The following is a 13,664-nucleotide window of genomic DNA, read 5'->3' as shown; positions in this document are numbered from 1 at the left end:
TGAGGGAAGCAGTAGAGAAGAAAGTGAATCAGCTTCTGGACATGGACATTATTGAGAAGGTTGAGGGACCTACACCGTGGGTGAACCCTGTTGTAGTTGCACCAAAAGCAAATGAGGACGACATCAGGATGTGTCTAGACATGAGAAGAGCTAATGCAGCTACAGTATCATCAGAGGGAGATATCCAATACCCACAGTGGATGAGCTATTACAGGGAATGAACGGGTCTGTCATTTTCAGTAAACTGGATTTGAAATGGGGATACCACCAATTAGAGCTCACACCAGAATCCAGGGGTATCACTACGTTTGCAGTACACACAGGTACCTACAGGTACAAGAGACTCATATTTGGAGTGTCATCAGCTAGTGAACAGTATCAACATGAGATAGCCACTGCTACAGCGGGCATTGAGGGGGTAGAAAATATCTCCGATGACATAATTGTTCATGCCCCAGATCAGGAGACTCATGAAAAACGACTCCATGCAGTTCTGAAGAGACTAGAGGACTGTGGGCTGACTCTAAACAAAGAAAAGTGTCAGTTTAACATGGACAAGTTGATTTTCATGGGCATGTTACTCTCAGAGAAGGGCATAGGCCCCACCACAGAAAGGGTGAGAGCAATAGCAGAGGCACGAGAGCCTGAGAACGCCTCTGAGACCCGTAGTTTTCTGGGCCTAGCAGGGTATAGTAGCCGTTTCATACCACAGTTTGCTAGCATATCAGAGCCACTGCGGAGGCTTACCAAGAAAGACACAGCTTTCATATTTGGGCCAGAGCAAAAACAGGCATTTAGAACGCTGAAAGAAAAGCTAGCTGAGGCCGGCACTCTAGCATATTTTGACAAAGATGCGCCTACTAAAGTCATAGCAGACGCAGGACCAGTAGGAATAGGAGCAGTCTTAGTACAGCAACAGCAACAGGAAATGGTGCCAATATGTTATGTGAGTAGGAGCCTGACTGATTGTGAAACAAGGTATTCACAAACTGAACGAGAAGCTCTCGCCTTAGTTTGGGCGTGCGAGAGGCTGCACCCATACATATATGGTAAAAAGTTTGACCTAGTAACAGACCACAAGGCTCTGGAGGCCATATACAGTCCGACCTCTAAGCCATGTGCCCGTATTGAGAGGTGGGTGCTGCGGCTCCAACCATATGAGTTCAGAGTGATCCACATACCTGGAAAGGACAACATTGCAGATCCACTGTCGCGACTACTGGGAGAAAGCACGACAGACGGGAACCACAAGCACGGAGCGGAGGAATACGTGCGGTTTGTAGCCACACACGCTACGCCACGAGCACTGACTACCAGGGAGGTAGAGGAAGCCTCTGCAACCGATGAGGAACTCAGTGACCTGAGAAGTGCAATACAAAGTGGATGTTTTGACAAATGCCAAGTGTATGCACGCATTGCATATGAACTGTGTGTAATTGGACAGGCATTGTACTGCCACACACACTCAGAGACAGAGCCCTGGAGTTGGCTCATGAGGGACACTTGGGGATTGTCGGTACGAAGCAGCACCTCAGGAGTAAAGTGTGGTGGCCAGGTATAGACAAGGCAGCAGAAAAGTATGTGAGGTCATGTCACGGATGCCAAATAGTGTCGAGGCCTGATGTGCCTGAACCCTTGAGACCTACAACACTTCCAGATGGGCCGTGGCAGGACTTAGCCACTGACCTACTTGGTCCATTACCGACAGGACACTCGATATTAGTTGTAATAGACTACTACAGCCGGTACTACGAGTACGATATCCTGCAGTCGACCACTGCTGAAAAGGTCATTAACAGCCTGGAGAATATCTTCAGCAGACATGGACTACCGATTTCCATACGGTCAGACTGTGGACCACAGTATATGTCTGCCCAGTTTCAAGCATTCTGCCAGGAGAATGGAATTGAGCATGTGAAAACCACACCCAAGTGGGCACAAGCCAATGGGGAGGAGGAGAGACAAAACGCTTCACTGATGAAGAGGATTCGCATCGCACAGTCTGAGGGGCTGGACTGGAAGAAGGAGCTACGCAAGTATGTGACCATCTACCGGTCTATTGATCACTCCACAACAGGGAGAAGTCCTGCAGAGCTCCTGTTCAAGAGAAAGATCAGAGGAAAGCTCCCGGACATCATGACACCACAAAGAGACCTGGAGGTCAGAGACACTGACGCCGAGAGAAAAGGAGAGTCAAAACTGTACACTGACAACAAGAACAGAGCAAAATACTCTGATGTGTCAGTGGGAGACCAAGTCTTACTCAAACAAGACAAAACAGACAAGTTTACAACAGCCTTTGACAAGACACCACACAAGGTTATCAGTAAAGATGGGAACAATGTGGTTGTCCAATCACCAAGTGGAGCGACCTATTCCAGGAACACTACGTTCGTCAAAAGGTACTACACAGAGGATCCTGCTCCACAATCGTCCAGCAAGACGCAATTAACATGGACTGAGGGTGAGGAGAAAGAAAACACACCTGACACAGAGTCCGATGCAGAGACTCACACTAGGGTGTCCACACCCAAAGCCACACCGCCTATGGCTAGGTATGAGAGACCCCACAGGCAGACCAAAATGCCTCAGAGATTGATGGATTTTGTCATTAAGTAAAATGAGCCTGTCTGGCACAAAAAAAAAAAAAAAAAAAAAAAAAAAAAAGGGAGCCAGATATTGTTATGTATTATTATTCATGTTCAATGATATTTACATGCATTCACTAATTTCAAGGTGGAGTTTTGTTCATGGTGAACCTTTGTTTATTTTTGATAACAGGTTTAACAGAATTGAAGTGTATTCTGTAAGTGAAAAAAAAAGTAATTGAATTCACACATATTTCTGTATGGGACCTTGGAGTTTATGTCCTAGTAAGGAGGGGATGTTGTGTATTGACGTACCACGCTGTTACGTGGTTACGTCATAGGAGCTGACGCTGTGCGTGCACTCCAGAGTTTGCAGACTGAGAGTAAGTCGCGTGCGGGAGCACGAGAACGGACGATGCAAATAAAAGACTATTGTTTAAATACTGAGTCGTTCTTAAATGAAGAGATAATAAATATCTAACAGGTTCCAGCTCTCTTGTGGACAGAGCCGGTTGGGTTTAGGGTTCCAGCTCTCTTGTGGACAGAGCCGGTTGGGTTTAGGGTTCCAGCTCTCTTGTGGACAGAGCCGGTTGGGTTTAGGGTTCCAGCTCTCTTGTGGACAGAGCCGGGTTGGGTTTAGCGGGGTTTGGGGTAGGGGTGCGTGTAACGGTACACAAAACACCTTAGGTCCAGTACTGAAACGGTTCGGTACGGATACGTGTACCTTTACACCCCTAGTTTGGGGACATTGTCTCTCTACTGTAGGTGTGAGATTCAAGCTCTTGTTGGGACAGACAAAGGGAGTCTTCCACAACACTGAATCTTTGTGTCGTGTTTAAATGCAGCAAAATTAAATGGTGGAGCTGTTAAAAATAAAAACAGCAGACATTGCAATAGGGAGCATTGAGCTGTAATTAACACAAGGATTCAATGTCATCCAATGACATCACTGGAGGACATATCCAAACTCATAAACCGTCAATAACTGTCCAGCTAAATGAATGTGAGCAAAACAAAACAGTTCAAGTTTTCAAGTTTGTGTTTATTTGTCACATTTAACGTACATGTACTTTACAGTGAAATGCTTGGTTCTGTATGCGCCCCTGAGAATGTGCTTCATACAGTAAAAAAGGAAGTAGAAGAGGAATAACACTATACAATATACAATACAATACACAAACTAAAGTACAACCTAAGTACAATCTAGTACAATGAAGTAAAAATGCAGTTAATGAGGTACAAATGCAGACAATGAGGTACAAATGCAGACAATGAGGTACAAATGCAGACACTGAGGTACAAAAACGTTTTAAGGCAAGGTGCAAATGCAAATGAGGTATGAATGTAGTGCAAATCTCTTTAATAAATAGATAAATATAATGTGATCAAGTGTCTAAAGTGAGTGTTAGGTGAGTGTTTGTTTAACGTGAGTGTGTGCATGTGGATGTGTGTGCAATGAGTGTAGATGGATGGGTTGATGATGTTACATAGAGTCGTTGAGCATCCTGATGGCCTGGGGATAGAAGCTCGTTCTGAGTCTCTCTGTACTGGCCATGAGACTCCGGTAGCGCTTGCCTGACCGCAGCAGTGCAAAGAGGCAGTTGTTTGTAGTCAATAAATAGCATTCTCACATAGTTCCCCTGCCTCTGTGCAGCACATGGGCTATGGCGTCCTCCGTGGACCTGTTGGGCGATATGCAAATTGCAGAGGGTCCAGGTTGATGGGGAGGGAGGAGCAGATGTAGCCCTTCACTAGCTTCTCAAAGCACTTCATGGCTATGGAGGTGAGAGCTACAGGGCGATAGTCGTTGAGGCAAGCGTGCATGGATCTTTTGGGTACAGGGATGATAGTGGACTTTTTCAAACAGGTGGGGATGACAGACTGTTCTAAGGGGGTATGTGTCAGTTTGGGGATATGTGCAAAATGATGTGCAAAATAATCGTTGTTTTTCAGTAAAGGCCTCCATACAAATGTTGGTCATCTGTTACATTTATTATGTGTCAGATTGTGTGATGGGAAAGAGGTAGAATCTTGCTCATCAGTCCAGTCAGACTGACTGCACTAGTTAGAGCTGTTCTGCTGTCATGCTGGGTGATACAAGACAGCGTTTTACGTCAGCTGACATGTACCATTTCAACGTCAGCACAACAGCTCTGCTGTTTCTCACCTAGCAGGGTCTCTTTGTGGTTTTAAGATGAGATAAGATATTTCCTCTTGGGGAAATGCAGGCGTCATAGCAGCGTGGGTCTCTCTCTCTCTCTCTCTCTCTCTCTCGCTCTCTCTCTCTCTCTCTCTCCCACCCTCCCATACTCTCTCTCTTCTCTCTTGTCCCTTCTTCCTTCACTCTTCTTACTAATGAAAGAGCATGTTTATTTCAATAACAGTATGGATCCATATTGTAATAAACATTATGGAACTTAAGGAATTTTCTCCTAATCATTCTGATATTAGTTTTTCAATATTGTATTCTGATTTTTATTCTTTATTTTTATTTTTTTATTCTAAAACAAACACAACATTGACAACAACAATAACTACAATAATGACAAGACAACAAAATAACAAAAATAACAAACAGACCCAAAAGCAGACAAAAGAAATATATAAATAAAAATACAAAATATCACTAATCTATCACCTACCCCCCCCCCCCCCTTTAGCTCTATTAACCCTGCTCCCCCCCTTCTAATCCATATCGTCAGCCCCATACGGCTGATTTTTTTTATTTAAATTTTTTTATCTTTTTCCCCCTTCTTTTTCCGTTTTTCTCCCATCCCAATGTTAGTCATTATGCCAATTCCCAATCCCCTTTCTGGTCGTTGCGCACTCTACCCCCTACTGTCGGTCCGGGAGGGCGGAGACTATCACATGCTTCCTCCGACACATGTGTACCCAACTCTCACTGGGGGAGTGTAACGTGTGGAAGGATCACACTACCTCCCCAGCCTCAGCAACTCCGGTGCGCCAGAGAAGCCCTTTAAGAGAAAAGGGGTTACCATACTTTTCGCACTATAAGCCGCACCTGACTATAAGCCGCAGCAGCTAAATTGAATGATGTGTACATATATAATCCGCACTGGACTATAAGCTGCAGGTGTTTTAATGTTTAATTACCATATGTAATTAGCTTTGGGACACAATACTGTCGGACAAATAACAAGAATTAACTCATTTACAAGTTGTATTAAGTTTAGCAAATAAGGGAACAGATAAATAACATTTCAATGCAGTCAAAAAAGCAATATTTTGATTTTTACATTTTCGGGTTTGGTCACGTCGAGTCACATATAAGCCGCACCGTTATATAAGCCGCAGGGTCGAAAAATGGGGGGGAAAGCCGCGGCTTATAGTCCGAAAAAAGTACGGTAGTAACCGGAATGGGCAGACAGACATATTTAAACACATGGGTGAAAATGAGGATTTTTATATATTTTTTCCTCTTCCTCTCTCTCCATGTTCACTCCATTCTCCTCTTTTTCCTCAGTCATCTGTTAATTAATTTCAGCAAACAAATAGTTTCCAGGTTACTCACCACACTGGCAACCAGTCCACCCTAGATCACTCCCACTTAGGGCCTAATGTAGGGAGTGAAAAATATGAACATGCTGAAAAAGAAATTGTCTTACAAACAATTCTAGGGTCCAAATTGTTTTTCTTTTATAATACCGGATTTATTCTTTTTTAACGAGCCCCCACTTGTTACGAACTGGCTCAAGCTCGCAACAAGAATAGGGAGACACAGGCACAATTTAAGAAATAACAAAGAATTTATTATCAGTAATTTAAAGGAGCAGCCAATATATATGAGTATCAGTGTGTCAGCAGTGTGTGGATGAGTGTATGTGCAGCATGAATGTGTCGGTGTAAAAGCAAAGACAAGCAACCAAAACAAATGAACCAAAAGTAACAGCCAAATTACCAAAGAACCAAATAATCAACCAACAGCAACCAGACAAACAAAGAACCAAAAACAAATGGGGAGTTCGCCAGAGACCAGAGGCAGCCTCTCTCTGATGTCCTGCTGGGACACACCGGCCCAGGTGTGCACCAATTAGCTGACGAGCCTCCCCCAGCTGTGCTCTGCCAGCCAGAGCAGAGGAAGACAACACAGTGTGGGGGAGGGTCGTCACACCATAAGAAAGCAAAAACAAAACAAAAAGAGAAACAAGCAAAAAGGAAAGCAAACCAAGACAGGCACTGTACAGTATTGCACTTGCCTCGAGCCCATTCACATGTAGACATACATATATTTATTTTTTTCTATCCTAGGTCTGTCCATACAATGGGGCATTGGGCCTTTAGAAGCGGCGTGGCTCAGGGGTAGAGCAGGTCGTCCAATGATCGAAGGGTTGGTTGATTGATTGATTGATTTTTATTGTGGAGTAAAAGACAGCATCCAAGGGATAAAAACATGAGAAAGTGCAAGCACTTATTTCCATCATGGTCCCTGATTTTGGACATGGACAGACATCATAAAACATAGAGCATCATAATAAAACATACTAAAACAGAGCATCATAATAAAACATAGAGCATCATAATAAAACATAGAGCATCATAATAAAACATAGAGCATCATAATAAAACATAGATCATCATAATAAAAAACAGAATAAAACATAACAGCAACCCCTACAATAAAAGCACTCCCTACCCTCTCCTTCCTATATTCTATACTTCACTGGCTAGCCATTTCTTTGTGGCACGTCTAAAACTTCCCCCCTCTTCAATGTTTTTCAGGGCCACTGGAAGCTTGTTCCACTCCAGTGCTGCAGAATATAAAAAAGTATTTGTGCCCATTAGGGAGTTAAATTTTGGCAGAATAAAATCCGTACTGCTCCTTCTAGTGGAGTATGAATGATTGTCACGGAATCGATTAAAATAATTAGATAGATATTTCGGACCTGTATTTTGAACTATCTTGTGTGTGAGACCTAATTTGATGTGAATTACCCTTTTATTGACCGGAAGCCAGTTTAGTTGCCTAAAGAAAATTGGCCCTAGGTGAGTGCGTGGAGGTAGTTTAAAGGTCCCATGCATTATAAATGTCATTTTTCAGTCTCTAGCATTGTATTATAGTAATAGGAGTTCGTATCAATGTGTTTTAGGGTCTAAATACCATATTGGCGGATTGCTCCGTTTCAGCCCAGCCCCTCTCTTCCTCTAGTAAATCGGGTAATTTTGATTTGAAGTCCCGAGTCACGTCACTGGGCGCTGTGGATAGCGCACAGTGATGCGATTGGCTCTGTGGTTGGAGCTAATGCCCGCCCCCATTCTAGGTACCTACAACCTAGAAACAGGAATGCAGTCACTTGCATATCTTCCACGATGAGCAAACCCCGCAGAACATGTTCTGTTCCTGGCTGTAAAGCTACTAATACGTCTTTGCACGGTTTTCCCGTGGATGCCGAACTTCGCCAGAAATGGAACAAGTTCGTTTTTGGGGACCCTCCTAGTTCTGTCGCAACGTCTAATACTCGGGTTTGTACTGCACATTTTTCCACCGAGGACGTTGCCAATCAAGGTCTTTTTGATGCTGGCGTGGCATCCTGGATGGTGCTAAACAAAGGAGTTGTACCTACTATTCGGGACCCGACACAAGTAGTAAGTAGATATGTCGTAATTAGCCAGCTAACTTACTAACTGTTGCTAGCTACGTTCACTGTTTGTATGTGGGAGGGAACCTTGGGGGGTGGGGTGAGGTATGTTATCATCAATACAATCTAACGTTATTGTATATAACTGCTGCTCTTTATAAAGTAACGTTATAGCAAACTATTGAAGCAAGCTAGTCATAACTGCTCAATAAAAAAACACAACGAGTGAGAGGTAAACAAGGTAACGTTATATTTGTGGCTTGGATTATATAATGTAATTGTTTTACTATTTGGTCATTCTTAGGCCACAAGTTCCAGCGCCCATGTACGCCTGCCTCCAGCTTCGAGGGACATCAGTTGCCAGACCGACAACCCAAATATACGTTCTGTTGGTACACAGCTGTCTATGAAAACACTACGGTCACATGTCAAGAGTCAAGGTAGGTTTGTAACTCAGTGTGATGTAATGTAACTTAGTATAGCATAATGTGACCCAGTATTGTGTAGATTGGCCCTTTCACCGCCACACCACATTAGATTAGCCTTTTCACAGTTTCTACGTCAAATGTATATACTCCCTTTTCTTGACTCCTTCTGTATCACAAACAGTACTGTATTTGCAAATCTGGTATGTCATAAATGTATAGATGTAGCAGTACTGACTATCTGTATGTCATGTATGTCATATATGTCCTGATGAATTGAAAATGGGGGACCCTGATGTAAACAAGACGAAAGTTAATAAAGTTTTCAATCAATCAATCAATCAATCCCTTGTTTGACTAAACTATGTTTTGTAAATAGGTGTTCAGGCGAAAGTCGTGTCTGTATCTGTTGGGGTGGGGACCACAACTACTGGCTACTGGTCTAGTCAACAGGGTCCCTCCACGTCAACACCTGTGAAGGCGTTTAGACCCAGTAAAAGACCACGACTGGAGTCTGATGACGATGAAGTGACCTACAGCTCGATAGACGTTCCAGAGCCTCATGATTCCACTTTCAACATTGACTCTTTGATGAGCGAGCCCTCGATTGTAGCGTAAGTTGTTACAAAAATCTCCATGGCCCGTAAATAGAAAAGCTGTATAGTTGTGCCGTGTTATTTATTTGTGTTTTTCTCCCTTGAGCGAGCAGGGAACCGTCAAAACCAATCTATGAGGTCCAGAAATACATTGTTTACGAAGACAGTCTACTGGAATTATTCCAACAGTGTCCGGTGTGCGATGCTCGATGTCATATCAAGAAGACTACGCGAGGGACCTTCTTGGCTGTCTCCCAAGTCTGCCCCAGTTGTAAATATAGCCGAAAGTGGGCCAGTCAACCAATCATAGGGAGCACACCAGCTGGAAATATCCAGCTGTCTGCAGCTGTTTTTTTCACTGGCTCATCTTTCACCCAAATGGAGAAGGTATTTGATTTGATTGATTTGATTGACAAGTCAGATATACATTATGTTTTTGTTTGTGATTCACACATGCATATTAACAAAGCGTTATTCATTTATTCTTTTAGGTTCTCAATGCGTTACACGTCTCGACAATCAAGTACAGAGCGTTTCGGGAACACGCCAAGAAGTTCTTGGAACCGGCTGTTCTTAGTCTGTGGAATACGGAGCAAGAGGTTACCCTCGCCAGATTAAGCCAGGAGGAGATGGTGATAATCGGTGGTGACATGCGCGCCGACTCTCCAGGTTAGAAAAAGCTCCCCAATGTCAAATTTCTACTTTATGAATACATTTTTAATATTGCACTACATTGATTGAAATTGTTATTATTATTTTCAACAGGCCACAGTGCTAAGTACGGTAGTTACTCTGTGATGGAACTCGCCACCAATCATGTCATAGACGTCCAACTAATTCAGGTAATTAACAAGTCTGAAGACACCGCACCCTTCATTGTGCTCAAACAAACACATCTCACAAAGCTCTCTCTCTCGGTCTTGAATCTTGAATCGCTGTAGGTGTGAAGTGGTCTGGCTGTGTGTGTGAGCGGGGGTTAGGAAATGGAAATTGTGGGATGGTGGAATGTAGTGTTTTTGACGCTGGTGACTATTTTGAAAAGGCTATTTCATTGCTCTTCCCTTCCCTTCCTTGCTTGTACCTCAACAGAGCAATGAGGTAGGGGGCAGCTACCATATGGAGTTGGAAGGCTTGAGGAGAAGCCTCGCTCTTCTGAAGGACCGAGATGTGACCTTGGACTGTATTGTCACAGATCGTCACCCGCAGATTCAAAAGTACCTGAGAGATCTGGGCATCAAACACTTCTACGATGTGTGGCACGTGGCCAAAGGTATGACACTTATGTCGAAAGGCATCCCACATTCAATCCCACCCCTCCTACCCAACCCCCCCCCCCCCCACTCCTACCCAACCCCCCCCCCCCCCACCCACCCAACCACCTCCAATGTACAGTCCCCCCCCACCCCCACCTACCCAATCCAATGTACAGTTTCTACGCCTAATGTATATACTCTTTTCTTTCTGGACTCTTTTTGTATCACAAACAGTACTGTAGTTGCAAATCTGGTATGTCATAAATGTATAGATGTAGCAGTACTGTCTATCTGTATGTCATGTATGTCATATATGTTACGATGAATTGAAAATGGGGGACCCTGATGTAAACAAGACGAAAGTCTTTCTCTGGTCTGCATCCCCTTAACAATTGTATGTATTGAGCTGTACTGTACTGTACCCATTCTGCAATCTGTTAATAAAGTATTCATTCATTCATTCATTCATTCATTCATTCATTAGGATGTTGTTATCCTGTTCTGTTTAGATTCACGACTGTTATGTAATGTTATGTTATGTAATTCAAGGTCTGTCTAAGAAGCTGGACAAGGTTGCACAAGCTAAAGACTGCAAGGTGATAAAAAAATGGCGCCCACACATATCTAACCACCTCTACTGGACCGCTGCCACATCGAAGACGCCCGCTGAGAGGGTGGCTAGGTGGAAGTCATGTCTCAATCACATGATGAATGTACATGAACACGACGAAGAACCACTCTATCCACGTTGTCTTCATGCTGACCGTGTATCGAGAGATAGTAGCAAGTGGGTTAAACCTGGTATGTCTGTCTGTCTTTCATCATGATTATATACTCAACATATTTATTTATGTTCTCATTGCAGATTGGTGTGATTTACAAATGTATACTTGCTTGAATAATTCTAATCTACTGTAATATACTCTAATGAAATATCTGGATGCAATTTCTTTTTTACTTTAGACTCAAAACCGGCCCACCAGCTAGAGAAGGTTCTGCTAAACACAAGGATCATCAAAGATGTCTCCAAACTAAGTCCACACCATCAAACGTCTTCACTGGAGTCCTATCACAGTGTGATTTTACGTTTTGCCCCAAAAAACGTTGTCTTTTCATACATTGGAATGCTTTGCAGGTATTTTATATTGTGTACAAATGACTAATTATGGACTCCTGATTTGTCAAATAACTCATTATGTTGCATTAGATAACCTCAGATCAACTACAAATATATTGCTTATCGAAATTTTCCTTTCAAACTATACCTAGCTGCAATGCATTTCAATGAAAACTCAAACCGCCAGCAAGCGACAGATGCTTCGGGAGCCCCGGCTTACAAGATGAGCTTCCCCAAGGCCAAAAAGGGTGTACACACTATAAAACCAAGGAAAATCGCTCCCACAGTCAGTAAGTCAAAATATCAACATTTATTATTGCACACACATGACCTATATAAATAGAAAAATATTTCCACTTACAGTGGAACAGCATTAATAACAATAAATTGAATAAATAATAACCTTTTTAACATGACAAAACAAATAACAATTTCTCATTTACAGACTATGTCAACCAGCTTATGGAGCTCCTGTTTGACTCCGTCATTCGTGACCCCCAACCATATCTCCAGGTGGTTGAGCAGATTCCCATCCCAGAACATCTGTGCGCACAGTTCCACAGGCCTTCCATGGAAGAAGCGGTTGCCGCCTATGTGTCACGCTTCAATCTTGTACCGGTCTGAAGCCAGTATAGACACCATCAGCATCCGGAAATTCGGTGCGGATTCGAACCACTACACAGGAAGGGATTACTACCCTCACTCTGCGTCCTAAGAATCCCCAACACCAGGCCACAAAACACCTGTACGCGATATATCTGAAACGGCTAAAGAAAAAGAAGTATTATATTTATGCACAAATAAAAAATAAAAACGCTGTGAAATAACCATTTGTCATGTCATGTCATTGGACAGTAGCAAGCATTGATTATATGGGATGTGCAATAAGGATTAGATTGTGTTTGCAAGAAAGATTAGTATAGTCTGAGAGATGCAAGATGGAGAAACACCTGTAAAAAAAAATATATAAATCTGTAATAAATATTATTTACTTATTGATTCCGCTGGCTGGTATCCGGCCAAAATCTGCCTTGTATATATTAGTTGCCATTTGGATGGTATAGGGGTTGAAGCACACTGGATGCAATCCCGGATGAACAACCATGCACAGTAGTCCATTGGGTTCCTGGTTAATTCGACGTCTGACCTATATATAGAAAATTAAATCGTTAGCCATATGCATGGTTTTCAGTGCTACCAAGATGCAAGGTTGTGTTACTACTGTACCTGGGGAATCTCCATGCAGCATACATTCTCAGCCTCTGTTGGCATCCGTTCACAATTTCCGCACGTGCACCTAGTAGATTGATTTGAGGGTGAAGGAAATTATCAATCAATGATCAAAATTGCTACAATACAGTACTGCTCAATACCAACACAACTGCTATAGGATGCTATGATGGAGACCAGAGAAAGACTTTCGTCTTGTTTACATCAGGGTCCCCCATTTTCAATTCATCGTAACATATATGACATATAGATAGACAGTACTGCTACATCTATATATTTATGACATACCATATTTGTAAATACAGTACTGTTTGTGATGCAAAGAGAGCCCAGAAAAAAAGGATATACATTTGCCGTAGAAACTGTACATAGGAGTGGGGGGGGGGGACACACTGTATAAAACGGTAAACTAACATTTTGGCAAACTATTGAAACAAGGTAACGTTACTTATAGTTTCAAGTTTCTTTAATAGTTGTCATACAGAAGTACAGAATACTTTCATACAAAATGCTTCTTACTGTTACGCTCCAGAGACTGTGCTAGACAAGATAGTATCAAATAACATAGTATAGCATGTAATTTAGAAGAAGAAAATGAGGTCACAGTGTTCGGTATAGACATATGTACAATGTTCTGAGTTACCATATAATATACAATACTATGCAGTGTACTAATGTACAGTACTATCTAGTGCAAAGCAGAAATGGGATGAGGTACAATTTAGGTACAATTTACAGTAAGGTGTACGAGTTGTAGTGCAATCCTTCATCAATAAATATAAAGTGTGGGGAGTGGGTGCTACAGTGTGTTTGTTTAAAGTGGGTGTGTGCTATAAAGTGTGTGGAGTGGGTGCTACA

The sequence above is a fragment of the Notolepis coatsorum genome, assembly GCF_963971535.1.
Source record: "Notolepis coatsorum genome assembly, chromosome: 10".
Lineage (NCBI taxonomy): Eukaryota > Metazoa > Chordata > Actinopteri > Aulopiformes > Paralepididae > Notolepis > Notolepis coatsorum.
Note: the sequence above shows the minus strand (reverse complement) of the source record.